The sequence below is a fragment of the Symphalangus syndactylus genome, chromosome 1 (genome assembly GCF_028878055.3).
Source record: "Symphalangus syndactylus isolate Jambi chromosome 1, NHGRI_mSymSyn1-v2.1_pri, whole genome shotgun sequence".
Lineage (NCBI taxonomy): Eukaryota > Metazoa > Chordata > Mammalia > Primates > Hylobatidae > Symphalangus > Symphalangus syndactylus.
Window position 1 is genome coordinate 144,325,110 of NC_072423.2, and position 26,759 is coordinate 144,351,868.

At 37.9% G+C, this 26,759-nt stretch overlaps 1 protein-coding gene across 11 annotated transcripts in view; it reads right to left on the minus strand.

Annotated features, from left to right (window-relative positions):
* Positions 1 to 26,759, minus strand: part of MICU3 (mitochondrial calcium uptake family member 3) — a 92,415-nt gene that overhangs the window by 59,849 nt on the left and 5,807 nt on the right. The window contains exon 1 of one of the 11 annotated variants that reach the window (XM_063613187.1): positions 8,618 to 9,039. The exons of the other annotated variants lie outside the window; for them this stretch is intronic. The gene's annotated coding sequence lies outside the window, so the exon portion shown is untranslated. Of the gene's footprint in view, positions 1 to 8,617; positions 9,040 to 26,759 lie in introns of those variants that run through there. 11 annotated transcript variants of the gene reach the window in all.

The window sequence follows — 26,759 nt, forward strand, 5'->3', positions numbered from 1 at the left end:
TTTTAATGTCAAGAAAAGATATGAACATGTGGGGTTTCTACAGCATATTTGAAAGATGGCCATAATCTTCCTGGGCAGAGGATTCGCATTCATGGAGAAGTGTAGTAAAAGGATGGTGAGCTAATGATTTCTAAATGCCAGACTAAAGCTCTGGAGTTTAATTTTAAAGTAAACAAATGTTCTTAGGAGATTCTTAAGTGGAGCAATGACTGAAAGAAAATGGTGCTTTAGAAAGATAAAGCAACCTGGTACCAAAGACAAGTTGGCTCAGCAGTATATTGATAACAGTTGCTCGGGTGTCCACAGGTATTGGAAAATTGCTTTGGCCCTGCCGTGGGTGAGACATGAGATACTGAACAGCTCACTGGTAAAAATGAGCAATAATCTCCCTGACTGGTCCTTGGGGATCAGACTACCATCTTAGTCCCCTTGTACATGCATATCCCAGGGGTTTCCTCTTCCTTTCAAGGTGGGAAACCAATCTTGTCTGTGACTAGAGTTTACTTTTCTGCTTTTTTCTTGCTAGGCCATTTCCCTGGGCCTCAGGGATATCAATCAACCACGATTTATCACCAGTGAATTTCATGGATGACCACTCAGCCTGGAGCTCCCACTGTTTCTGCACCATGCTCTGAATGAAGCAGGCCTCGGTCTACCATTCTGCACCCCAAGTTTCTGCCTATAACATCTATATTTGATCTGCGGCTTCTGTCTCTACCTGGTGCTACTACTGCTCCTGAAATGCCTGTTTTCTCATCAAACTTTCTTTCCTTAAGCATAGTCTATCTAATCCCCCAGCTTACCAAACGCTGTTACCTCCTGACATGCCTGTTTTCTCATCTCTTCCCACTACTGCTCCTGAGATGCCTGTTTTTTCATCAAACTTTCTTTCCTTAAGCATAGTCTATCAATCCCCCAGCTTACCAAACCCACCTGACCACTGCAGCTGGGAATGTGATCCACCTTCTATGAGCTAATGCTGACATCCCTCCTCCTCCTTTACCTCTACTAACCATCAGCTAACAAAGCCTGTAGTCCTCTCTCTAATTTCACACATCAAAACCACTGCCACCACCTTTGTTCAGGGACTCATTACTACTTCCCTACAGTTTTATAGTAATGCCCTAACTGTGATTGTTACCTCTAATCCATCCCATGCTGAAGTGAGAGAAAACATGCAGAACTGTAGAAAAGTTTGCATTCTTTAACCACCTAAGCAAGGGTATGAAAAGAAATCTCACCAAGCAGAGTTGAAGGTTTTCATTAAAACTCCACTTTACGAATCCACTCCTGTTGTCTTAGCAATAATATTAAGTGGGGCTTTTGACAAAGGTATTAGGTGCGTGCCCACATTTCTATTTAGCACCACTTTAAAAGAAGGTCAGTAAGCAGTTTGGAAAGGGTTTGTGCCCCAGGCAAAAAAAAAAAAAAAGTTATATCCTAAAAAAAAAGAATATGTATAAAAGAGATAACCAGAGGCCTGGTGCTTAAAAGGGCTTCCCAGTACCACCAACTGGTTGCTTCCTGCATTGTCCCTGCTCAATTTAGTATAATAAAGCACACAGTATAATAAAACACATTAATACCACTCAGATGAAAAATGGACTGGTTAAACGTAAGTAATGGCCAGGAGCAGTGGCTCATGCCTATAATCCCAGCACTTTGGGAGGCTGATACAGGTGGATCACTTGAGGTCAGGAGTTTGAGACCAGCCTGGCCAACATGGTGAAACCCTGTCTCTACTAAAAATACAAAATTGGCCAGGTGTGGTGGTGCATGCCTGTAATCCCAGCTACTTGGGAGGCTGAGGCAGGAGAATCACTTGAAATCACTTGAAACCTGGGAGGCGGAGGCTGCAGTATGCCAAAATCACACCACTGCACTCCAGCCTAATCAACAGCGCAAGACTCTGTCTCAAAAAAAAGAAAAAAAAAGCAAACAATTTCCCCATGACAACCCAGTAAATTGGTCTGATCCCAGAATAGTCTACTTATGATCAACTAGGAGAACTCAGCTCATCTGGTTGGAGAATGAGACAGGATGTAGCGTGGAACAGGAACTCAATACTTGGGTTGGTTTTTAAGTTCTCTATTCTCTTCTACAAAATTATTTGTCTCTTTCTACTCAAATACCATACTGTTTTAATGACTATATCTTTTGAATATGTTTTGACATTAAAACAAGACTGTACCTTACTGTCAATCTTTTTAAAAATATATGTGATGACAGGTAATTTTCTATTCAAGGAAAACTTTGAAATCAATGTATCAAATTCTATTGTAAAAATCCTACTAGTATTTTGTTTGAGATGACATTAAATTTTGGGAGAATTGACAGTCTCACAATATTGATTTTTCCAACCTAGGAACACAGATGTCTATTTAGTCAAGTCTTCAACTATGTCTTTTAATAAAGTTTTGTAGTTTTCTTCATATAAATTTTAAATTTTTTTTGGAAGATTCATTCCTAAGCATTTCATAATTTCTGTGTAATTTGAATTGGGAATGGAATCTTCTATTACACTTTCAATTGGTTACTTTTTATGTGTGGGAAGGCTATTAACTTTAGTATATTTGCTTCATATCCAACTGTCTTATTAAATTCCATCACTAAACTTTTTCTCAGATTTGCTAAGTAGGTAATCACAAATTCTTTCAAAATGGTGACAGTTGTAGCTTCTCCTTGTCAGCATTTATATCTCATTTTCATTGCCTTAATTGCTAGAGTTGTAGGTCTATAAAAATGATGTTGAATATTATCAGTAATATTAAGCACTCTTGACTTTTTCTATGTTTTGAAGAGAATGCTTCTAATGAATGGCCAATAAAAGCAATGTCTGCTGTTAGTTTTGATAATTATCTTCTACCTTTTATCAGGAATTGGTATTCACCTGGTCTCCTTTGTTCTCTGAAAATGAGTTTAGAGTTAGAATGGTCCTTAGAGATCATTTGGTCCTCTTGTTTCTTCCCCTTTTTGTCAGAATAGAAATGTAAATATTAGTCCCCAAACAAATATTTAAAATGTGTTGGGTGAGTAGCAGCATAAATAGGAATCCCCAAACTCAAACTATATCGGGTAAAACTCTATTATTTGCATTCTTTTAAGCCTATATAGTTTCCAAGAAGAATATTTAATGTCAACAAATGACTAATGTAAATTCACTGACTCATTCAACAGGTGTGCCTATTACATACAAATGAAATATTATAAAATAATTAGTCAATTGGAAGATTACCAACATTAACTAAAACTGTTTTAGGACAAAAACAAATAAATAATCTTCGTTTAATCATGTTCTGCCTACATACACCTAACTACTTTCAAACACTTCAAGAATCCATATGCTTATTTCTCTGGAGTTTATCAATAGACAGTTTACTCAGAGAATGATCTAATGGTGTAAGATGAATAATTTATCGTTTGTTACTATGATACAGTTCCAACCAAGCTAAACCTCAGAGTGCATAGAAGACTGGCTTGGAGCAGTCCATGAAGTTCTGCTGAGTATACTCGATCTACTGGAATATACTCGATCTACTGGAACCTCTGAGAAAGAGGCGGCAGCTGGCCAGCAGAGCATCAAAGTGTCACAAGGAACTCAGACCTTGCAGAGACTGAGCTTTGCTTCTGAACTTTCCAAAGTTTAAAAAAAACCCAAAGTCTCTGAAGTTTTAACATCACAATTATAAACATTCAAGAAAAAAAAACATCAATAATAAAGACGGAACACGACATTAAACCAGTTTACTAAACCTCTTGTGAGTCTTGCTTGTTTACAAATGACAATGATCTTGTATCACGTTCATGTTCTGGACCTTTTAAAAAACAAATATAGCCATTTCACTGGAGCACAATGAATATGTGGTTCTGTGATTAGGGGTGTATCCTTATATTACTAGGAATAGGTTTCACTGGCTGATCTACTTCATTTTAAATACCTTTTTTGCTTATCTAGATCCAGTATCTCTTTTAAAGGTTAATTTCTAATTTAAAAATCCTACTAAAATCAACCGAAACATCTTTCATTACTATGTATTATTTCAGTAAATGGTACTTTTGGCATCACAAGTTGCCAATGCAGTAAAAACTTGTCGCTAAGTATAATATGTCAAAGGTCAATAGGGTACTTTCGGAGGCCGAGGCCGGTGGATCACCTGCGGTCAGGAGTTCGAGACCAGCCTGGCCAACATGGTGAAACCCCGTCTCTGGTAAAAATACAGAAAAATTAGCCAGGTGTGGTGGCGAGTGCCTGTAATCTCAGCTACTTGGGAAGCTGAGGCAGGAGAATCACTTGAACCTGGGAGGTAGAGGCTGCAGTGAGCTGAGAACACACCATTGCACCCCAGCCTGGGCAACAAGAGCGAAACTCCGTCTCAACAACAACAACAACAACAACAACAACAACAACAACAACAACAACAAAAACGAAAAAAAGGTCAACAGGGAAAGCTAACCTTAAAGCCAAGAAAACCTGAATTATATTCATTCATTTGTTAAACCATAAATTGCTAAACTGAAAATCATTATCATCAATTCGGTGTTATATACTTTAAAATATGCCTTTCAAAAGTGGTAATGTAGGAGGAGATCATTTGCAAAGTGGTAGGGAAGAGACTGAGAGGAGTTATAGAATAAAGCAATTATATAACAAAAATTCTTAATTTCTATAGATTATAAATTATATTAATTATAACATTAATTATAAGTTATAGCTGATTATCAATGTAAAAATTTGCTCTAACTAAAAATTCTTAGAGATTAAATATAATTAATACTGTTTGAACCTTGAATTATTGTTTTCATATGAGTTTTGGAACCAATCCTGTTCCAAGTTGGAGGTAACCACAGACTCTCAGGCCAGAGATCAGGGTGTCGCCTGTTATGTTCTGGGAACAAGAACTGAGCTCCTGCTTTGCTCCCTATCCTTAGAACCAACCCGTCCCTGATTTCCCAATGTCTGTACCTGGGTTCCTGTCAACCTGTGCCTGAGACGTCTTCCTCCTGCTCCACAGGTTCCCTCTGGAACTGCAGGGCATGCTTACCTACCCACCCCAGTGCTTGGTGTTAGGCTGCTACTTACCAGATCTCCTTAATGCTTCTTTCTAAACTCTGTCTGTTTAGAGCTCTGCTAGTTATCAACACATTCAATGGTTATTTACTGATAGAACTTCATAAAATCAACTAAGCTAATACTAACCAAACTCTAGGCTTAACCTGTTGACAGAAACAAGAATGAGTCTAATTTCCATCTGAGCTTAGGATAAACTCTGGAAACAGTAATGGTTTCTGCCATGGCCAGCTCCAGGAATATTTCAGATCTACTTCAGTTCCCTGCTTAACTTCACAATTTCTCTGGCGATGACTCCAATACTTTTCCAGCTATTGCCAAAGAAATGAATCCACGGTGTTCCATACCAAATGGAATATGTGATTCTTTTACTCAGACTCTCAGGAAGGCCACCTTCCAGAAAACTTCTGCTGCCACACCCTCTCTACTGTATAAGCTACTGCTCCACATTGATTCCTAACTAATCACATCCCCTGTGATAAGGTATGATAGCATACCTTAGACTCTGACCACACAGCTTCCCTGTGAGCCAACACAGTATTTGGATAAATCCTAGCGATTTCCTTTATATATCCCTATTACATCACTTGTACTCCTTTCCTCCATTCACACCAGGTTGCAATTATCTGTTTATGTATTTGTCTCTTCTATTCAATCATGAATTCCTTGAGCCATAAGTTCTTTCAAGAAAAAGAAAAACATAAATGTCACTTGGAAGAGGTTCAAATGAGTAAGACTGCAGGAGAGCACTACACGGAGGACTGCAGGAGCAGGCAGCAAGTGGAGGGAACAAGAAGCCAGACAGGAAAGGTATGGGAGATGCAGCATATAATTCATTCGGCACAATACTAAACCAACTTCAAGACCCAGACTACGGACCTCAGCCAGGAATAGAGGAGATTACAAAGAGGTTCAAGCAGCAGGCAAATTGACTGAAGCCCACTATTCAAAGAAGAGTAAGTAGATAAGAGGAGCCTCCATTCAGGAAGAAGAAATGTAGTCCCTGGGGAATTGACATAAGGTCATTGGGATCTTTTAAGTGACCTTCTAAGGTAGGAATCTGAAACAGGAGATTGGGATAGAAGACTGGGGCTAAATCACAGGGATCAATCAGTTACATTAATAATGTCAAGCGGCCAATTACCTATTAATCTAAAGCTCCTTATGGGGGTCTTAGTGTGTGTGGTGAGGGTGAACCTACAGGCAGGCAGTTAGGTGAACTTTCATACTAGGATAACTTAAAAGACATGTCTAGCTGACAGTTAATTCACCTTTATCCAAAAACAATCATCTCCCTTCTCAATGATCAAGACCTTCACCAATTACTCCCTTCTCTACTGTATTAGACAGGGCAGGCTAACTTCCTCAAATGTAATGGCTCCAACACAACACAAGTGTGTGTATTTCTTTCTCCCCCCGAGAGAACATACTAGGACGGGGGCTGGGAGTGGGATCAAGGAGCTCTGCTTTATATAGTCATTCAGAGACCCAGGAAGATGATGACTCTGTCATTATCAACCAAGGGAGAAGGAAATAAAGTATGGGAGAAGTTCATGTGAGCAGCTTTTATAGGCCAGGCCTAGAAGTGGTATAAATCACTTCTGCTCACCTTCAACTGAAGAGAACTTAAGTCACACAGCCACACTTAAGTGCAAGGAATGATGGAAAATGAAGAAGAGCTGGACATCTATACCCTAACTATTATGGAAAAGGAGAAGAAATTGTGGTCAACAGTTTGCAGTCTCCCAGTCATACCAACTTCGGGTAACAACATCAGGGACTCATGGAATATAAAGGACTAAAAAGAAAAACATTTAAGAAAGATGGAGAGACTCACTTCCAAAACAAACCACATTTGTAGAATTAAAAGACTCATGGGAGGTAACACTTCTAAATCACCTTCATCAATGTTTCAGGAAACACTGAACTGCTGTGATTCACTTAGGTTGACAGTTCCATACATTTTATCCTCTGCAGACTACATCTCTTTCCGAATTCTTAGACATAGCCATTGGCTTGAAATTTAATGTTATTTGCACTTGTACTCTGCCTGGCCTTGTTTTCCAAATTTGGCAAAATGCTTCCGTAACTCTGACCTTTTCTCAAAACACTGCAGTGAGATTAAGAAAACGTTTGGGGCTGGGCACCATGGCTCATGCTTGTAATCCCAGCACTTTAGGAGGCTGAGGCGGGCGGATCACGAGGTCAGGAGATCAAGACCATCCTGGCCAACATACTGAAACCCCGTCTCTACTAAAAATACAAAAATTAGCCGGGAATGGTGGTGGGCACCTGTAATCCCAGCTACTTGGGAGGCTGAGGCAGGAGAATCGCTTGGACCTGGGAGGCAGAGGTTGCAGTGAGCTGAGATCGTGCCACTGCACTCCAGCCTGACAACAGAGCAAGACTCTGTCTCAAAAAAAAAAAGAAAACATTTGGGTCTGGTCCTCAGTCCTTGAATGCTGAGATGTTGAATGTAAACAAATTGTTTTTGGTCTGCCTCCACAAACCTACCCACATTATCTAAGGGAGACTGAACAGTACGTATTATTAGTATCCTACAGTCTAATTACAAAAACTGACTCAACTACCTACAGGTCTTCACATTTTGCTCTATAATTATACAACTGAATTATTCCTAAACTTGGTGGCAGATTGCTATACTCAAAGTATCTAACAAAAATAACCAAAAATTCTAAATCTAAAATCTAAGTAACAGAAACAAAATATAAAACTCCCTGCAAATACATATACGTATATAAACTTAAATTTTAAATCCTAACAACTTCATTTCTTTCATTTAGTAAAATCCATTCTGAAAATAAAATATAATCATCAAACTTCAAAATAATGAAAATATGGCATGTATGATTTTGTCAAATATTACCTATTAAATGTAATAATATTACAATTCCTTGCTTCATATGGGAATATTCTAACTAGATATGTGAAACTTTTTATAGTGCTATTTTTCACTGAATAGGAAAATATAGACATTGTGAAGTTCACGGTAAGGTATCACTGCAGTATTTTTAGATGTGGCAAATTATGCTGAAATGTAATTTTTTTTCTATCAAAAAGACCTTGCAAAGCTCCTGCAGAAAACTGCCCAAGAACAGACCACAGATTTGGCACATGACTTACCTTATTTATAAGTGTGAGGCCACACAGTAGAAACATGAAATCACAGAAATCGAGAGCTAAAAGATAACTGAAATTTGCCATTTCATGTTACTCCTTCTAGGAAATTATACCTTACACCTTCTAGGAAATTATTTTATGGGAATTGCCTGACACCCTTTTCACATTTGCTAAAAACGTTTAGAGAATCTTCTTTTTCTACCTCTGGAAAGCTCTATTTCTTCTGTTTTATTGAAAAATTGTGAGCTATTTATGAGAATTTACATGGAAATAATAAAAATATACATGATTTCTTCACAAAAATTAAGTAATAATTCTTTTTAGGTAACTGTGTGGATGCTCTAAGTCATGTTGACAGAACTAAGATGAGAAGCTTAAAAAATGACAAAAGTTTCATTTTTAAATTACCTCATCTTTCCAAGAGAAATAAAAATATTGTGTCAATACAATTATCTTCTATGGAATTTCCAAACTCAGACCTTTGCAACAAGTACTTAGATGTTACTTGTTATGGTAGTGAGGCTAGGGCCTTCAGGCAACATCATTATCCTTCCTATAAAAACAGAAAACAAAGGTTCACTGCCAAGGCACAGGCTCGAGTTACTTCAGGTCAGCAATTCAAAAATTTACTCTGTGGTAAGGTCTAGTTTTCCTAGGGAGGCAAGATTAAATGCCAGATAAAGGATTCACTGCTTGACAATTAGAGAAACTTACGCCTACCAGCTGATAATGCCCTAAAAGAGGCAATTCAAAACAATTATATCAATTATCTAAACTGCATAATACCTTACTCTGCATAATACCTTACCTTTTAGCAACCATGAAACAGAGAAATGAGAATGAACAATGAAAGAAAAAATTAAAATCATTTGTATTCACTAAAATTATTTAGATTACTCATCCTTATTACTTTCTTTAAGACACATTTGTTTTATTCAAAATTTTAAAAATAAAGAATGATTTTAAAATGTATTAATTTCATGTAGGGAACTGAGCACTGGTTATTAGGATTTACCTTATGTTGGCAACTGTACCAACATTTTTATAAAACATAAAAGTAAATAATCTTGCAAATTTATATTTCTACACTGTATTATCTGGGCAAGAATCTTATGGACTTGCTTGGGATTCTATTCAAGTAGCTTAAAAAGATGTTCATGGAAGTATTACATTTGGTTTTCCCAAATGGCTTCAGGCTTATTTAAAAGCATCTTGAAGATAAAAGAGGTAGCATTTTCTTTGCTTGCTGGGTGGTCGAAAGGTTAAACCTCAAATTCCCAGTGTGGGAAAATCCCAAGTACTCTAAGTGAAATGTTTTGATGCTTAGTAAATGTGTCTGTCTGGAAATACACACAGCTGAAGACAAGCTAATAGTACTTCCCTGGCTGAGATCAAAGTTTTTAAAAGTTGCTAGATAAAGCAACTGACCATTTATAATTTTTAAGGCCTCTAATTGTACAATGATAGTTACCAGACTATGGGAAGGGTGAGTGGGGGTCGGGGAAATGAAGACAGATTGGTTAATGAGTACAAACATAGTAAGATAGAAGAAATTAAATTCTAGAGTTCAACAGCACAGTAGGGTGACTATAATAATAAAATTCATATATTTCAAAATAGCTAGAAGAGAAGATTTGAAATGTTCTTGACACAAAGAAATGATAAATGTTCAAGGGGATGGATAACCTAAACACCTTGATTTGATCATCACATACTGTATGCATGTATCAAAATATCATACATATCCCATAAATACATACAAATATTATGTATCATGTTAAAAAACAAAAAAAAATTTAAGTCTCTACTTGTATTATTATAGCAGCTTACATTATAGGGTTCTTTACAAGTTTATAAAGTACTTTCACATACATCATCACATTATTTGATTGAAAGATGATATAAATGAAAGTCGTTTTCACCAGAGGCAGTATAGCATAGTTGTTCAGCGTGTAGACCTCCTCTTTTCCTGCCTATTCAGACTTTGGTTCAACAATACTGCCCTGGTCCTGCCAACCTATTTTTTCCTCTGCCACTGTATACTTCTCTTCAGCATGCACACGTTGCTATTCTTCCCACCTTAGAAAGTGCCCTGTCCCATGTCTCTACTTAGCTACCTTTGCTCTCCTCCCTGCCATTTTTCTCCTTCCCTTTACAGCAAGGCTACTGGAGAGTGAGTGTTGTTTACATTTCCTCTCATTCTTTTTTGATCTTACTCCAGCAAGGCTCTCTCCTCTACCATGCCACCAAAACTGCTTGTCAACGTCATCAATGACCTCCTTGTTGCTAAATCCAAAGGTCACTTCTCAGTTTTCCTCTTATAGCATTTGACACAGTTGGTGGCTCATTTCCCCTTGAAATAATTTATTTTCTGTTTCTAAGATTTCACTCTCTTGCTTTTCCTCCTATTCCTCCGGGTATTCCTTTTTGGTATTTTTGCTGGTACTTCCCAGCTACACTGCCCTAGGGCCAATCCTTGGACCTCCTTTCCTCTTTTAAATCTGCAATTACCCACATGATGATCTCATCTAGCCTTCAAATGTTATAAATATGCTGAGAAATACAAAATTTGTCTCCTGCATTCCACAATATAAATTCCATGAATGCAGGAATTTTTTGTTTACTTGGTACACTTTAGTTTCCCCAGTGCCTAGAAGAGTTTTTGGCTTCTAGCAGGCTCTCATATATTTGCTGAATAAATGAATAAGTGAATGTGGGTGTAAAGCTTACAATAATTGTTAAATGGTGATTCCTTTAAAAATTAAAATATAAAAAAATTAAAACATAATATTAAAAAACCAATACCTACGTGGTACTAATACTGTAGTCGACTTCAGAAAAATACCAGGTGGGGAGGCCCATGTAATAAAACATGTTCAATGAACTTTTTTGGAATAAAAAATTTTCTGATACTGATTTTTCCTCAAGTTTCAGATGTATATAAAAAACTGTTTAAATGTCATTTGTAACCAACTGAAGACCAGAAACAGGATGCATGACTTTCAAACTACTAGAGGGAGAGAAATAATAAGAAACTGGACCAATCTAATGCCAGGTGATAAAGTAGTAACACATGCTCATAATAATACAGCAAAAATAAATGCAAACATGTTCTCAGTCACAATAAATAGGATAGGTTTAAACTCCCCCACTGAAAAACAGCAACTCTTATACTGTGTATTTTAAAAAGCCATAAAAATGTCCCCTACAAGAGTCACAGTTAAACATTCCCCAGAATGTTAAAAAATACATGGAATTAAGAGTCAAAAGCATTAAATGGGACAAAGAAAAACTCACCAAAAAGATATTACACACATGAACTAAACAGCTTAAAATTACATAATGGAAAAACTGTTAGAGAATGTCAATGAAAATTTATCAATTCACAATCATGGCTGAGACTTGAATAGATCTCAACTAGAAATGGACATATCAAATAGAGAAGACAAGTAAGAAAAAGGATCTGAGTAACAGAATAAGGTGCTTGTTAAGTTTGTTTTTAATAAACAGGGACTACATAAATTGACCATTTATCAATCTTCACAGAAGTATCAATAAAAATAGAAATTATATCAGTTTAATGAAATATTAATAAAGTAGTATATTTTACAGTAGTGAATAAATTAGAAGTACATGTGTCAATATGTATAAATTTCCTAAATATAATATTAAATAAAATATATACATTACAGAAGGACATATTTTTAAAATTTACAAAAATACGTGTATATTGTTCAGGGATACAGCACTTGTAAGAAAACTGCTCATTACTTACTACATGTAGAAGTAAATCTTAGTGTACCATTTTGAAAAATAATTTTAAGTTTCTATTAAAATTTAATACCTATAGACCCAGCAATTCAGTATTTGCATGTACTTAACATCCCTAGATAGTCACTGCAGCATGTTTCCAATAGTGAAAAAATAGAAACAATCAAAATTTCTAGCAGCAGGACAATGGTTAAATAAATTATAGCACACCCATGGAATAGTTTGTGCCTATGAAAAGAGGTATGGTACATCTACAGGTGCTACCACAGAAACAGTCACCAGATACACACTAGGGTGAAAAAAACAGGTTGTAGAAAAATGGGTAAAAAAACAAAAGTTCATGTCTTATAGGAATATATGTATGTAAAGATGTGGATAAATTTTGGAATGGCGTATTATTTTTTAAAAGGCAAGCAGACATATATTATTAGCGCAACTGTACAAAAGAGTAAACTTAATCTATAGGGGCCTTCAACAGGGTCACACAGGCAGCAAATGGGTCTGGGACCAGAACTTCAGTATTACAACACATAACCCAGTGTTTTTTCACATTACACAACTTGGTATATTGGAATGAAAGTATATGGGTTTTGCAACCCTTCTGGCCTATGTTCAAATGCCAGCTTCATCCCTTCCTAGTTAGGTTACCTTGGGATAAACAACTTACTTTCTGCAAACTTTAGCATTTTCAACTATAAAGTGGACAAATAAATACTAAGCCCACAAACTGTAAAGATTAAATGAAAACTACATGCAAATACTGCCTTTTCCCTTGGCCCACACAATCAAGAGAATCTACCTCTTGATGTACTATTAACTAGCTAGGTCCAGAAATAGTGTTTGGCTATTCAACTCCAGGCCCAAAGTTTATAAATATCTAGAACCTCTGTGGCACTATAACTTAGATATTCTCCAAATATGTCCAAGGAGATAAAACTATTCCAACTGCCTGGCTTTTTCTTGTGGGTTTCACTGCCTCATGCTCTACCACCCTTCCCTCAGTCTTCCTGGCTCAGTGTCCCAGGATACGATGGAACACTAGGCATAAATGGGTTAAAATTTTTACTTGAAGAGTATTGTTTAGAAATTTAGTCTCTTCATCTAAAAGTCTGAAATGTTCCCAGTCTGAAATATTCAGTTACCTATGAAAGAAAACGGCTGACATTCAAAGAAATGGAGTAAGTTATCCATTCCCGAAATACAGAACTGTGCACTGTTTATTTGCATGGATCCCTAATAAGCTCATAAATTCCCAGCACATTACAGAGTATATGCACCTAGACCAGGTTCAAAGACAGGTCAGGTGCATTGCTCACGTCTAAAATCTCAGCACTTTGGGAGGCTGGGGTGGGAGGATCACTTGAGCCCAGGAGTTTGAGACCAGCCTAGGCAATACAGTGGCAATCTGTCCCTACAATTTTTTTAAAAATGTATCAGCTAGGTGTGGTGACGTATGAGGTAGTCCCAACTACTCAGGAAGCGGAGGCAAGAGGATATCTTGAGCCCAGGAGGTTGGGACTGCAGTGAGGGGTGATCACACCACCATACTCCAGCCTGGGTGACAGAGTGAATCCCTGTCTCAATAAAATAAAATGAAATAAAGAAGTGGTAGTTGTGGAGAAGATTCAATTCAAAATCTCATCTTGAATTGTAGCTCCCGTAATTCCCATGTGTCGTGAGAGGGACCCAATGGGAGGTAACTGAATCATGGGGGTGGGTCTTTCCCGTGCTGTTCTTGTGATAGTGAATAAGTCACACCAGATCTGATGGTTTTATAAAGGGGCATTCCCCTGCACATGCTCTCTTTCCTGCCTCCATGTAAGATGTGATTTTGCTACTCCTTTGCCTTCTTTAAGGCCAGTGAATTTCTATTTCATTTTTCTATTATGTTTCCTTTTTCTTACTAATTTGTAGATCTACACATTTAAGATATGTAGTCCTTGTGAGGGCTATGTACTATAAGTATCTTTTTCCATTCCAGGACTTCTTTTTATTTTATTAAATATTTTAAATGAAGTGAAATGTAGTAATATTTTCCATTCTAGGTTTTGCTTTTTATCTTGATTCGAACATCAAAACATATATATTCCTCTAAATATCTCAAAGTTTTACTTATCACATGTAGGATTCTAATCCACCTGGATAATTATGACATGAAGAAGGGATTTTGGTTTCCCCCATGAAACACTTTAACTCATCAGGCCCTACTACCTTGTGTATCAGTTGTTCACTATTTGAAATCTACTTCATTGTAACTTCTTTTAAAATAATAATTATTGTTCTTATATACAATCAATGGTTAAGAACTGCTCTCATTTTTACTAATTTCTTTGTTCTCCATTCCTTCTCGAATTTCACCCCTCCTTATGTTAATTCATTTCATTTCTTCCTGATATGCACTCTTCAGTGGTTCTTTCAATGATGATCTGATACTGGTAAAGTCTCAGTCTCTTATGAAAATAAATTTATTTTGTTCTCATTCCTAAATAACTTACCGAGGTATTGAAATCTAAGTGGCAGTTATTTTCTCTCACTTCTGAAGATATAGCCCACTGTCCTCTGGCTTCTGTGTGTTGCAATGGATTAGTCTATAAATCAGGCCAACCGCAGTTCCTTTGTAGGAAGTCTGTCCTCCCTCTCTTTACCTTTGATTTTACAGTTTCATGTCAATGTGACTAAATATTTTTATTTATCTTGCTCAGGACGTATGAATCTGAAGATTAATGTCTTTGTTCCTTCCTGGGAACTTTTCAACCATTATCTCTTGGGATACTGCCTTTCTCATTCTCTCTCCTCCTCATCTGTAACTCCTAACAGATGAATTTTGGACTGTCTCAGCCTATTTTCCACATTATAAAAATATTTCATAGTATTTGACATATCTTCATTTCTGTGTTACATTCTGTGCAGTTTCTTCAAAATTATCTTTCAGATAATTAACTGCTGCTACAGTTGTTATATGCTGTCTAGCCCACCTGGCCTCCAATGGCTATATTTACATTTCTAGAAGTTCTATTTGATTCTTTATAGCAATCTGCTCTTTTTCATGCTAATTTTTCACTGTATCTTCAATCATTTTGAATATACTTAATTTACAGACTCAACCAAATTATCCTATTATCCAGTTGTTAGGAATCCAATCATTCAGTTTACTGACTCTTGATCACAGAACTTCATATATTTTGTACTTTGGATTACAAGCTCATTCTCATCTAGATTTTATCCGTAGCAATCACACGTGGCCAGTGTTAAGGGCTTTTCCTTCCAAAGAAGTTTTGCTTTTCTTTCTGCCAGCTATGTCTGCTCCTTCTCTGCTTGGGTAATGTAAGTTCTAACCCTGAACCCACATGAGGTGGTATGGAGCCATGTGTATACATTCTCAGAAGAGTCTTCTTTCCTACTCTGAGCCCAGGAGGAAATTTGCAGGTTTCACATCATCAGCTTATACCAGACATAAGATTTTTTTCCTCGTCCATCCTTTTGATGAGAATTCTGGTGTTAGGTAGGTGGCATCTCACTTCCAGCTTCCCAAGGTCTAGTTTTCTGTCCCCACATGAGCACTAAAGTCCAAGTGCCTAGAATTCCATGAATCATGACCCCTCTCCTCCCCCAAGTAAGTCACAGTTCACACACCATTGCAGTTATTAGTTTCTTCTTTATTTCTGTCCCTGGCAATTTCCTTCAATTTCTTATAAGTACAGTGTGGTATTTAGTTATATTTAAAAAACTCTTATGAATGATTCTATATTACCAAAACCAAAAGGATAAAATATTTATTTTATCAAATAGGTATTTGTTTGTAAACGCTTAAACCATGTTTTTCCTCTGCTCTCAGACCAACACAACAATCATCACAGAAAACTTCTGTGACCAAATGTGAGGTATGAGGAGGTTCTCCCCATCACCAAGCAATCAATCAGTTCTGCAGCAGCCACCAACTGGGTGTCCTCCAATCAATTCTGACACTGCATACCTGGGGATACTGCTAGATCTCACAGGTTAAGGGCTCAGTTCCCGATTACCTTCTTCAGTGAAATTTATAAGTCCAGGCCTCCAGAACTTCTGACTGACTAGCTTCAAGTTGGGGTTCACGTGATCCCTCTTTGGATTCAAATAATTTACTACAGCAGCTCACAGAACTCAGGGAAACTTATTTACATTCATCGGCTTATTATAAAGGACACTGCAAAGCATACAGATAAAGAGATGCTATGGGTTGGCTGTGTCCCCACCCAAATCTCATCTTGAATTGTACCTACGATAATTCCCACGTGTCACGGGAGGGACCCAATGGGAGGTAACTGAATCATGGGGGCGGGTCTTTCCTGTGCTGTTCTCATGACAGTGACTAAGTCTCACGAGATCTGACAGTTTTATAAAGGGGAGTTCCCCTGTACATGCCCTCTTGCCTGCCTCCATGTAAGATGTGACTTTGCTTCTCCTTTGCCTTCTGCCATGATTGTGGAACTGTGAGTCCGTCAAACCTCTTTCCTTTATAAATTACCCAGTCTCGGGTATGTCTTCATTAGCATCATGAGAACAGACTAATATAGATGTGTAGGATAGAGTATGGGGAAAGGGTCACGCAGCTTCCCTGCCATCCCGGGTATGCTACCCTCCAGGAACCTCAACATGTTCAGCTATCTGGAAACTCCCAAACTCTGCCCTCTTGGGTCTTTTTATCGGGACTTCACTGGGGACTTTTTATGAGGCCTTTTTATGAGGACTTCATAAGCATGACTGAAACATGGACAACCAGTTGAAATGTGACTGGATAAAAAAGGTATGATCTAAACCCAGCAGGCCTGTCTGTTCAGATTCTTCTTGACCTCTCTGTGCAGCATTCCTTTCTCCAGGGTATGGGACAGATGTTCCCTGGAATGAGAGTCTTATGCTCCTCAATCAGATTAGAGTCCTGCTGTGGGCAGGTGAAAGGCAGGAAGGAGAAAGAGAGAGAGAGTCTGTTTACTGTATCAAGGACTACGGTAGTTACGAACCAGGAACTGTGGACAAAAACATATGTTATCTATCTACCTCATAACATCAAAGTATTCCATAATTTATTTTTGAGCATTTTCATTTCGTTTAAAAGTCACTTTCTCAACACAGTAGGCTTCATCTAACAAAGACTAGCAGATACCTCCCATTATTCATTCTCCAATTTTCCTTTAAAAAAAAAAAAAAGAGCCCTGGTTTTTGGCCAGACATATGAAATAAAAGTTACCTTTTTCAGGCTTTGTTGCAGTTAGACAGGGCCACTTGACCAAGTTTTGGCCAGTGAAGTACAGATAAAATTGTTTTTTGAGAATTTCTGGAAGGCCAATTAAAACGTGTTCCCTTAGCTCCAGGAGCATAGGTAAGGAATGGCAGCATGATGATTTTCATTCACGTCTCCTGACCCACCCCTAGCCAACTGCTCTTTATTACGCCTGCTTTCACTTATTTCAGCCTATGTTATTTCCTTAATCACTACAATCTCTGAGCCTGAAGCTGCTGTAGAGGCCAACTGCAAGGAGAAACAGGCAAGGAGGTCACTGTAAAGGGAGGACATGTGGAAAGGGAGAAGGAGGAAGATCTGTATTTTCCCAAGCACAAGCTAGACAACCACAAGGTCACATTGCTTTTGGACTAGGATGTAGTACTGTGAATCACTCAATCGATATACCACAATGTTTTCACCAATTTTTCTAGGTTACATTCCTCTGATCCCTCTGTCTCTAGTGCTTTGTTATTCCAAAAAAATATTTTAAATTCCTAGGGAGCTACTCTGCTCTCCTACAATTAAGAAAACACTGCTGAAGAAGATACTTGAATTACACAGTACCATCTAAGAATGCTACTTTCTCTGTAGATCCTAAGAGACTGCTTCCTGAGTAAAACATATCACCAAAATATATGAGACATGTTTTTATGACTTCTGTATTAGCCTGTAACCAAACAATACACTCCTACTACCTGAGTAACTTCTACTCTTATATATCTGACATTCAGAAAATGAACTTTCCGGTTCATATCCTTCCCATTTTGACCACTCTACTGAACATCAACGTTCAACCCAATCTACAGCTTTAACCATGTTCCAAATTCTGCTGTGTGAGAGGTGTGGGTATAGGAAGACAGACACAAATTGTTGCTCTCCTATCATTTGGTAGCAAAAGGCAAGAACCTTAAGTGTGCCTTCTTGCCTAAAGTTTTAGAAATATTTACAAACAACTACTATAATTCAGAATAACTTCAGGATTTTAATTCTTTGGTGACATATATGTGGGCTATTTTTCATAGTTCACTATTTAATGCACATTAGAACCCAATATTTGTACTTATAACTCACAAAATTTAGAATATTGAATCAAACTATGAAGGATATATTTTACCTTTCTCTCCAAATAGGATGTCTTGACTTTGATTTGTTAAGTTCATATTGTAAGAGAGTTGAATCAAAACTCTTACTTGACTTTTATGATGATCAACAAAGCTGGCAGACAGAGAGAACCACACAGACATATTTGATAGCACATCTTCACAGTACTGGACCAAAAGGTTACTAAGTGTATTCTTTACTATAAGAAGATAAAATCCTAATGTGACCCATTTATTTGGATAGAAAGCAGTCTGGAGGAGGTCATGTGACAACAAAGATTGAGTCCAGAAAGGAAGTAATGTTTAAGTCACACTGATCTCCATTCACCACAAGCCCTAGTCCAAAACCTGCCTATCACTGTCCTTATGACTATATTTTAAAGCTTGATGATAGTAATATCTCAAAACCTTTCTCAATCTCCTGGAGACAATGTATGTATATGGACAATTACAAGTAACCTCTTATTGTCAGATTAGTAAGAATAATTTTAAAGCAGTTGGAAGGGGCTTAGATGATATTATTTTAAAATAACTAACTTTAATAGGTTGGAGCTAGCTTAAACTGTGCCTAAATTATAAGGACCTTTCTGATCCGATGTGAAGCCAGTTAGAAAAATCACTTTGAATTGCTACCAGCAGTTTAAACCATCTATTATATCCCTTTGAGGAAAAGGGACAATCCAAATATCTCACCTAGTCAATACTTACAGTGTAAACTGGATAGGTATCATCCTTACCACAGAGGAAAAAAGGATTGTTTCGAAATTCTTTTATATACACTTCCTGTACTCTAAATTCTAGAAATGGAGTTTGAGTATTAAAATGCTTAAAAGACAATTAATTAGAAAATAGGAAAAAAAGCAGAAAATATAATTCTACTTTTCTAGTTTAGAAAAATAACTCTTTAATGAGCAAAAACACTACTACGCTATGGTAGCACTACTATGCTAACCAATAAAACAATTCACCACTGAAGTTCCATATTTTACTTAGCTTACATAATATATCAGTACATCAGAGAATAAAGGGGTAAGGACTTACTTAAAGAGGAAAGGGAAGAAAATAATAAATCTAGAAAATCCTGTTTAGTACACAAATGACTAGGCATTTTCTTTAATGCTAGATAGATAATGCCATAAATCGAGCTTGTTCGATTTTTTAAACACCTTTTTTCTTTATCACAAGAGTGTTTACATAAAATACAGTTACATTCTCAGCATTTGGCACAATTACAGGAAAGCAGTGAGATCTAATATTATCTAGTTAAAATTTGTCTATCAAGTTTAAACAAAAATAACAAAATCTGCATTGTATTATAAGTTTGGTGCATTTGCTGTGTAAGTTAAATATTGCATCATGGGTAAAAAAAGTGCTAATTAGATCAGATTACTAAGGTTTATACAAATTAAAAAAGAGATAACATCAACAACTTATAAATTAGAATAGTAAAAGTTGTGACCATGTAAAAACTGCATTTCAAGAGCAAGTTAAAAATTACTTTGATTGTTAAAAAGCTCATATTGAGCCTTGCAATTACAAAACATGAACAAATGTAAAGATTTCATGGTTTTCTAGTTTTTTACAGTGGCTAGGTCAATCCTCCACTTTCCCCCAAACCTCTATCATAGTTACTCCACATATTTCTGTATCTTGCTCCGAGAAGATGACATCACCTCCTATTTCACAGAGAAAATAGAAGCCATCAGGCAAGAAGAACACCTTCAACTACTTGCTACTAAGCATATATACAGTGTCCTTGTATCCCATCCTCCTGTCATAATGGAAACAGCATCCCTCCTATTATCTAAGATTAAACTCTTTCCTTGTGTTTAATTTTTATCTCCTACTCCCACCTGGGTCCTTAACATATCAATTATTCTCTCTTTCCTTTAAATTTAAACTTCTTTTTTCCATCAGCATTTAAACACGATCGAGGGTCTTCCATCTTAAAAAAAAAAAAAAAAATCAATTCCATGTCCCTTAGGCTACTATCCTCTCACTTCTTCAGAGCCAAATTCTTGATATGGCTGTCAACACTTACCTCACTTTGTCCACTTTACCTTTTCTTCACATTTACTCAGCTTATCCAACTGTAATCTGATTATCACCTCCAATGTCTTCATAAAATCACCCATGACTTCCTTGTTGCTAAATCCAATGCACACTTTTTGTATTTCTATTTCAGTTGACCTCCTTGGGTAGCTTTCAGTATAACTGACTGCTTCCTTTCTGAAAGTACAATATTATCTTTTTTTGACTTCCATGGCCCCCCTGACTTTTTTTTTTTTAACCTGTCTTGACCCAACTTTTCAGCTTTTGCAGACTTTCTTTTCTCTGCCAGTCCTTTAAGTCATGGATGCTCACCAGATTTCTCTCCTTAGATGCTTTTCTCTTCTCATTCTACATATTCTGAACAATGTCATCCATTCTTATGATTTTTAATATATGATGATTCCCAAATCTATTTCTATAGTAAGGATTTCTCTCCTGAGCTTCTGACCTATGCATCCAAGTGGAAATTTACCTTCAGCTGTCCAAAAGACACCTCGATCTATTATACAAGTTACAGATTTATCATCTATGCCCATTATTCCCAACGTGTTTTTTCTCCTGAAGGCCTAGTCTCAGTGAATTGCAGCAAATCCACTCAGTTGCCCAAGACAAAAACTTGAATAACACCCTTGATTCTTCCATTTCCCTGACCCCTAAAACCCTAGAATTTTCCATTTATTATTTTCAGACAGAGGTTGGTCGCTGGTAACTGAAATCATGGAAAGTTAACCTGCAGATACAGAGGGACTACTATATATAATTTTACATGTGCCACTATCTAAAAGTAAGAAAAACATTAAAGCATTTGACCAGCCACTAATACTGAAGTATTAGTGTATCTAATTAGTATCTAAGGATGACTCTAAAGAAAACGAATTTTTTTTCTCATACGTTTATGGGGGAGAAGATAAAAATACACAATCTCTGCATTTGCTATTTCACGAAACTGTAAGTTACTAAATTCACCATTAATGCTAAAGCTACGATGACTCAGTATCCAATCATTAATGCTTACAGGTAACACAAGGTAAGAGACATCTATTATTTTCCCCTTCTGTTAGGGTGTTTAGATGATCTTCTGATCTCCATAAAGTCCAGTGCAAATTTGCATGAATGAAATGATTCTGTAAAAGCAACACTTTGAAAGAACTATAATAATGAGAAAAATTGTAATTTATTTCTGGATTTTTAATTAATTTGGTCATTAAATAAAGATTTATTAATATCTTTTGAGATACAAGACTTGTATGTTATAGCGTAATGAATAAATCTTCCTCAAAGAAGCTTTAAAAATTCAAGGTTAAAAATATGATAATGGGGCCAGGCACAGTGGCTCATGCCTATAATCCCAACACTTCGGGAGGCTGAGGTGGGTGGATCACCTGAGGTCAGGAGTTCGAGAGCAGCCTGACCAACATGGAGAAACCTCGTCTCTACTAAAAATACAAAAATTAGCCGGGCGTGCTGGCGCATGCTTGTAATCCCAGCTACTTGGGAGGCTAAGGCAAGAGAATCACTTGAACTTGGGCGACGGAGGTTGCAGTGAGCTGAGATCACGCCATTGCACTCCAGCCTGGGCAACAAGAGCGAAACTCCATCTCAGAAAAAAAAAAAAGTAAGAATGCAAGATGATGGATACCTTCATTAGCCTGATTTAATCACTCAACAATATATACACATATCAAAATATTACACTGTGCCATAAATATATAAAATTATTTTACAGCGTTAATATCATTGTTTAATGATCCCAAATGTTTTCTTTAATCTTTGGGTAGAAAATAGCATTCATTTCTCAAAAATCACTAGAGATAAATTACATATTCAATCTGCAAGAGGGCAGCTACATATTACTTAGTACTTATAAAATAGTCCAGCCCCCAAATTATGTATGTATAATTCTATATATAAGATTATATGCGAGAATCAATTAAGAAGTCATATTAAACCCAAATATTTTATAGAACTGAAAAGTAATCTCTACTCAAATCATTGTATGTGACTCTATTAGATGGTCAGGCCATTATAAGGCATCCAGACTCTCGTGGACTTGTCATGAGGTGATTGAAGAAACTAAAAGAGGGGATCAGCTATTTAGCTTCTCATACAACAATGCTATTCCACATAGAATTAGCTTATCTTCAATTTCATGTCTATTAACTTCCCTCACTATAAAAAACTGGGACTTTTCTCCATTTACAGGCATACTTTGGATATACTGCATGTTCAGTTCCACACCACCATATATAAAACAAATATTGCAATAAAGCGAGCCACATAAATATTCTGGTTTCCCAGTGCATATAAAAGTTATGTTTATGCTACAAGTAGCCTATTAAGTGTGCAATAGCATTATGTCTGCAACAGTACATACCTTAATTTAAAAATACTTTATTGCTAAAAAAGTGCTAATGATTATCTGAGCCTTCAGCAAATCAAAATTTTTTGATGCTGAAGGGTCTTGCCTTGATGTTGATGGCTACTAACTGATCAGAGTTGTGGTTGCTGAAATTTGAGGTGGCTGTGTCAATTTCTTATTTTTATTTATTTATTATTTATTTATTTTTTTTTGAGACAGAGTCTCGCTCTGTTGCCGAGGCTGGAGTGCAGAGGCGCAATCTCGGCTCACTGCAAGCCCCGCCTCCCAGGTTCATGCCATTCTCCTGCCTCAGCCTCCCGAGCAGCTGGGACTACAGGCGACTGCCACCACGCCCAGCTAACTTTTTGTACTTTTAGTAGAGACGTGTTTTCACTGTGTTAGCCAGGATGGTCTCAATCTCCTGACCTCATGATCCGCCTGCCTTGGCCTCCCAATACTGGAATTACAAATAAGACAACAATGAAGTCTGCCACATCGACGGACTCTTCCTTTCGTGAAAAAACAATTTCTCTGTAGCAGGTGATGCTGTTTGATAGCATTTTACTCATAGTAGAACTTCTCCAAAACTGGAGTCCATCCTCTCAAACCTTGTGTATTAGTCTGTTCTCATGCTGCTAATAAATACATACCCGAGACTGGGTAATTTATAAAGGAAAGTGGTTTAATTGACTAACAGTTGCACAAGGCTGGGGAGGTCTTACAGTCATGTCGGAAGGCAAATGAGGAGCAAAGTCACGTCTTACATGACAGCAGTCAAGACAGCATGCGCAGAGGAACTCTCCTTTATAAAACCATCAGATCTTGTGAGACTTATTCACCATGATGACAACGGCATGGGAAAAACCCGCCCCCATGATTCAATTATCTCCCACTGGGTCCCTCCCGTGACACGTGGGGATTATTACAACTCAAGGCGAGATGTGGGTGGGACAGAGAGCCAAACCATATTACTCCACCTCTGGGCCCTCTCAAATCACATTTCAAAACTGATCAGGCCTTCCAACAGTCCCCCAAAGTCTTAACTCATTTCAGCATTAACTCAAAAGTCCACAGTCCAAAATCTCATCTGAGACAAGGCAAGTCCTTTCTGCCTATGAGCCTATAAAATCAAAAGCAAGTTAGTTACTTCCTAGACACAATGGGGGTACAGACATTGGGTAAAGATACCCATTCCAAATGGGAGAAACTGGACAAAACAAAGGGGCTACAGTCCCATGCCAGTCTGAAATCCTACAGGGCAGTCAAATCTTAAAGCTCCAAAGTGATCTCCTTTGACCCCATGTCTCACATCCAGGTCACGCTGATCCAAGAGGTAGGCTCCCACGGCCTTGGGCAGTTCTTCCCCTGTGGCTTTGCAGGGTACAGCCCCATTCCTGGCTGCTTTCATGGGCTGGTGTTGAATGTCTGTGGCTTTTCCAGGTGCATGGTGCAAGCTATCCGTGGATTTACCATTCTGAGGTCTGGAGGATGGTAGCCCTCTTGTCACAGTTCCACGAGGCAGTGCCCCAGTGGGAACTCAGTGTGTGGGCTCTGACCCCACATTTCCTTTCTGCACTGCCCTAGCAGAGGTTCTCCATGAGGGCTCTGGCCTTGCAGCAGACTTCTACCTGGACATCCAGGCATTTCCATACATCCTCTGAAGTCTAGGCAGAGGTTCCCAAACATCAATTCTTACTTCTGTGCACCCAAAGGCCCAACACCACATGGAAACCTCCAAGGCTTGGGGCTTGCACCTTCTGAAGCAATGACCTGAGCTCTACATTGGCCCACTTTGGCCATGGCTGGGACACAGGGTACCAAGTCTCAAGAATGTACAAAGCAGCAAGGTACTAGTCCCGGCCCATAAGACCATTTTTTCCTCCTACGCTTCCAGGTCTGTGATGGGTGGGGCTGCTGTGAAGACCTTTGACCTTGCCTAGAGAGATTCTTCCCATTGTCTTGGCGATTAACATTTGGCTCCTTACTTATGCAAATTTCTGCAGCTGGCTTGAATTCCTCCTGAGAAAATGGGTTTTTCTTTTCTATCACATCATCAGGTTGCAAATTTTCTGAACTTTAATGCTCTGCTTCCCTTTTAAACATAAGTTCTAATTCCAAACCATATCTTTGTGAATACATAAAACTGAATGCCTTTAACAGCACCCATGTCATATCTTGAACACTTTGCTGCTTAAAGATTTCTTCCAACAGATACCCTAAATTATCTCTCTCAAGTTCAAAATTCCACACATCTCTAGGGCAGGGACAAAATACCACTAGTCTCTTTGCTAAAACATAGCAAGAGTCACCTTTGCTCCAGTTCCCAACAAGTTCCTCGTTTCCATTAGAGACCAACTCAGCCTGGACTTTACTGTCCACATCACTATCAGCATTTTGATCACAGCCATTCAACAAGTCTCTAGGAAGTTCCAAACTTTCCCATATTTTCATGTTTCCTTCTAAGCCTTCCAAACTGTTCCAGCCTCTGCCTATTACCCAGTTCCAAAGTCACTTCCACATTTTTGGGTATCTTTACAGCAGCACCCCACTCTACCAGTATCCACTTACTCTATTAGTCTGTTCTCACACTGCTAATAAGAACATACCCGAGATTGGGTAATGTATAAAGGAAAGATGTTGAATTGACTCACAGTTCCACATGGCTGGGGAGGCCTCACAATCATGGCGAAAGGTGAATGAGGAGCAGAGTCACCTCTTACATGGTGGCAGGCAAGATAGTATGTACAGGGGAATTCCCCTTTATAAAACATCAGATCTTGTGAGACTTATTCACTATCACAACAACAGCGTGGGAAAAACCAGCCCCCATGATTCAATCACTTCCCACTGGGTCCCTCCCATGACATGCGGGGGTTATTACACTTCAAGGTATGATTTGGGTGGGACACAAAGCCAAACTATATCACCTTGCCACTGCTCCATCAACTAAGTTCATGGAATATTCCAAATCTTTGTTGTCATTTCAACAATGTTCACAGCATCTTCACCAGGATTAGGCTACATCTCAAGAAACCATTTTCTTTGCTCATTCATAGAGGCAAGCCCTCGTCTGTTAAAGTTTTATCATGAAACTGCAGCAATTCAGTCAAATCTTTAGGCTCTATTTCTGATTGTAGTTCTCTTGCTATTTCACCACCTCTGCAACTACTTCCTTCACTGAAATCTTGAATCCCTTGAGGTCACCCATGAAGGCTGGAATTAACTTTACCAAACTCCTACTAATGTTGATACTTTTACCTCTTCCCATGAATCACAGATGTTCTTAATGGCAACTAGAATGGTAAATCCTTTCCAGAAAGTTTTCAATTCACTTTGCCCAGCTGCATCAGAGGAATCACTATCTATGGCAGCTATAGCCTTACAAAATGTATTTCTTAAATAACAAGATGTGAAAGTCTTGTTACTCTTTGATCCATGGACTGCAGAATGGATGCTGTGTTAGCAGACATAAAAACATTGATCTCCTTGTAAATCTCCATCTGACCTCTTTGGTGACTATGTACATTGTCAATGAGCAGTAATATTTTCAAATGAATCTTTTTTTCTAAGCAGCAGGACTCAACAGCGAGCTTAAAATAATCAGTAAACCATGCTGTAAACAGATGTGTTGTCATCCAAGCTTTGCAGTTCCCCTAACATAATACAGGTAGAGTAGATTTAGCATAATTCTTAAGGGCCCTAGGATTTTCAGAATGGTAAATGAGCACTACCTTCAGCTTCAAGTCACCAGCTGCATCAGCCCCTAACAAAAGGGCCAGCCTATCCTTTGAAGTTTTGAAGCCAGGCATTGACTTCTCTCTAGCTATCAAAGATCTAGATGGCATCCTCTTCCACTAAAAGGCTGTTTCACCTCTATTGAAAATCTGTTGTTCAGTGTAACCACCTTCATCAATTATCCTAGCTAGATCTCCTGGATCACCTGCTACCCCTTGCACATCATCATTTCCCACTTTACCTTGCACTTTTATGTTATAGAGATGGCTTCTT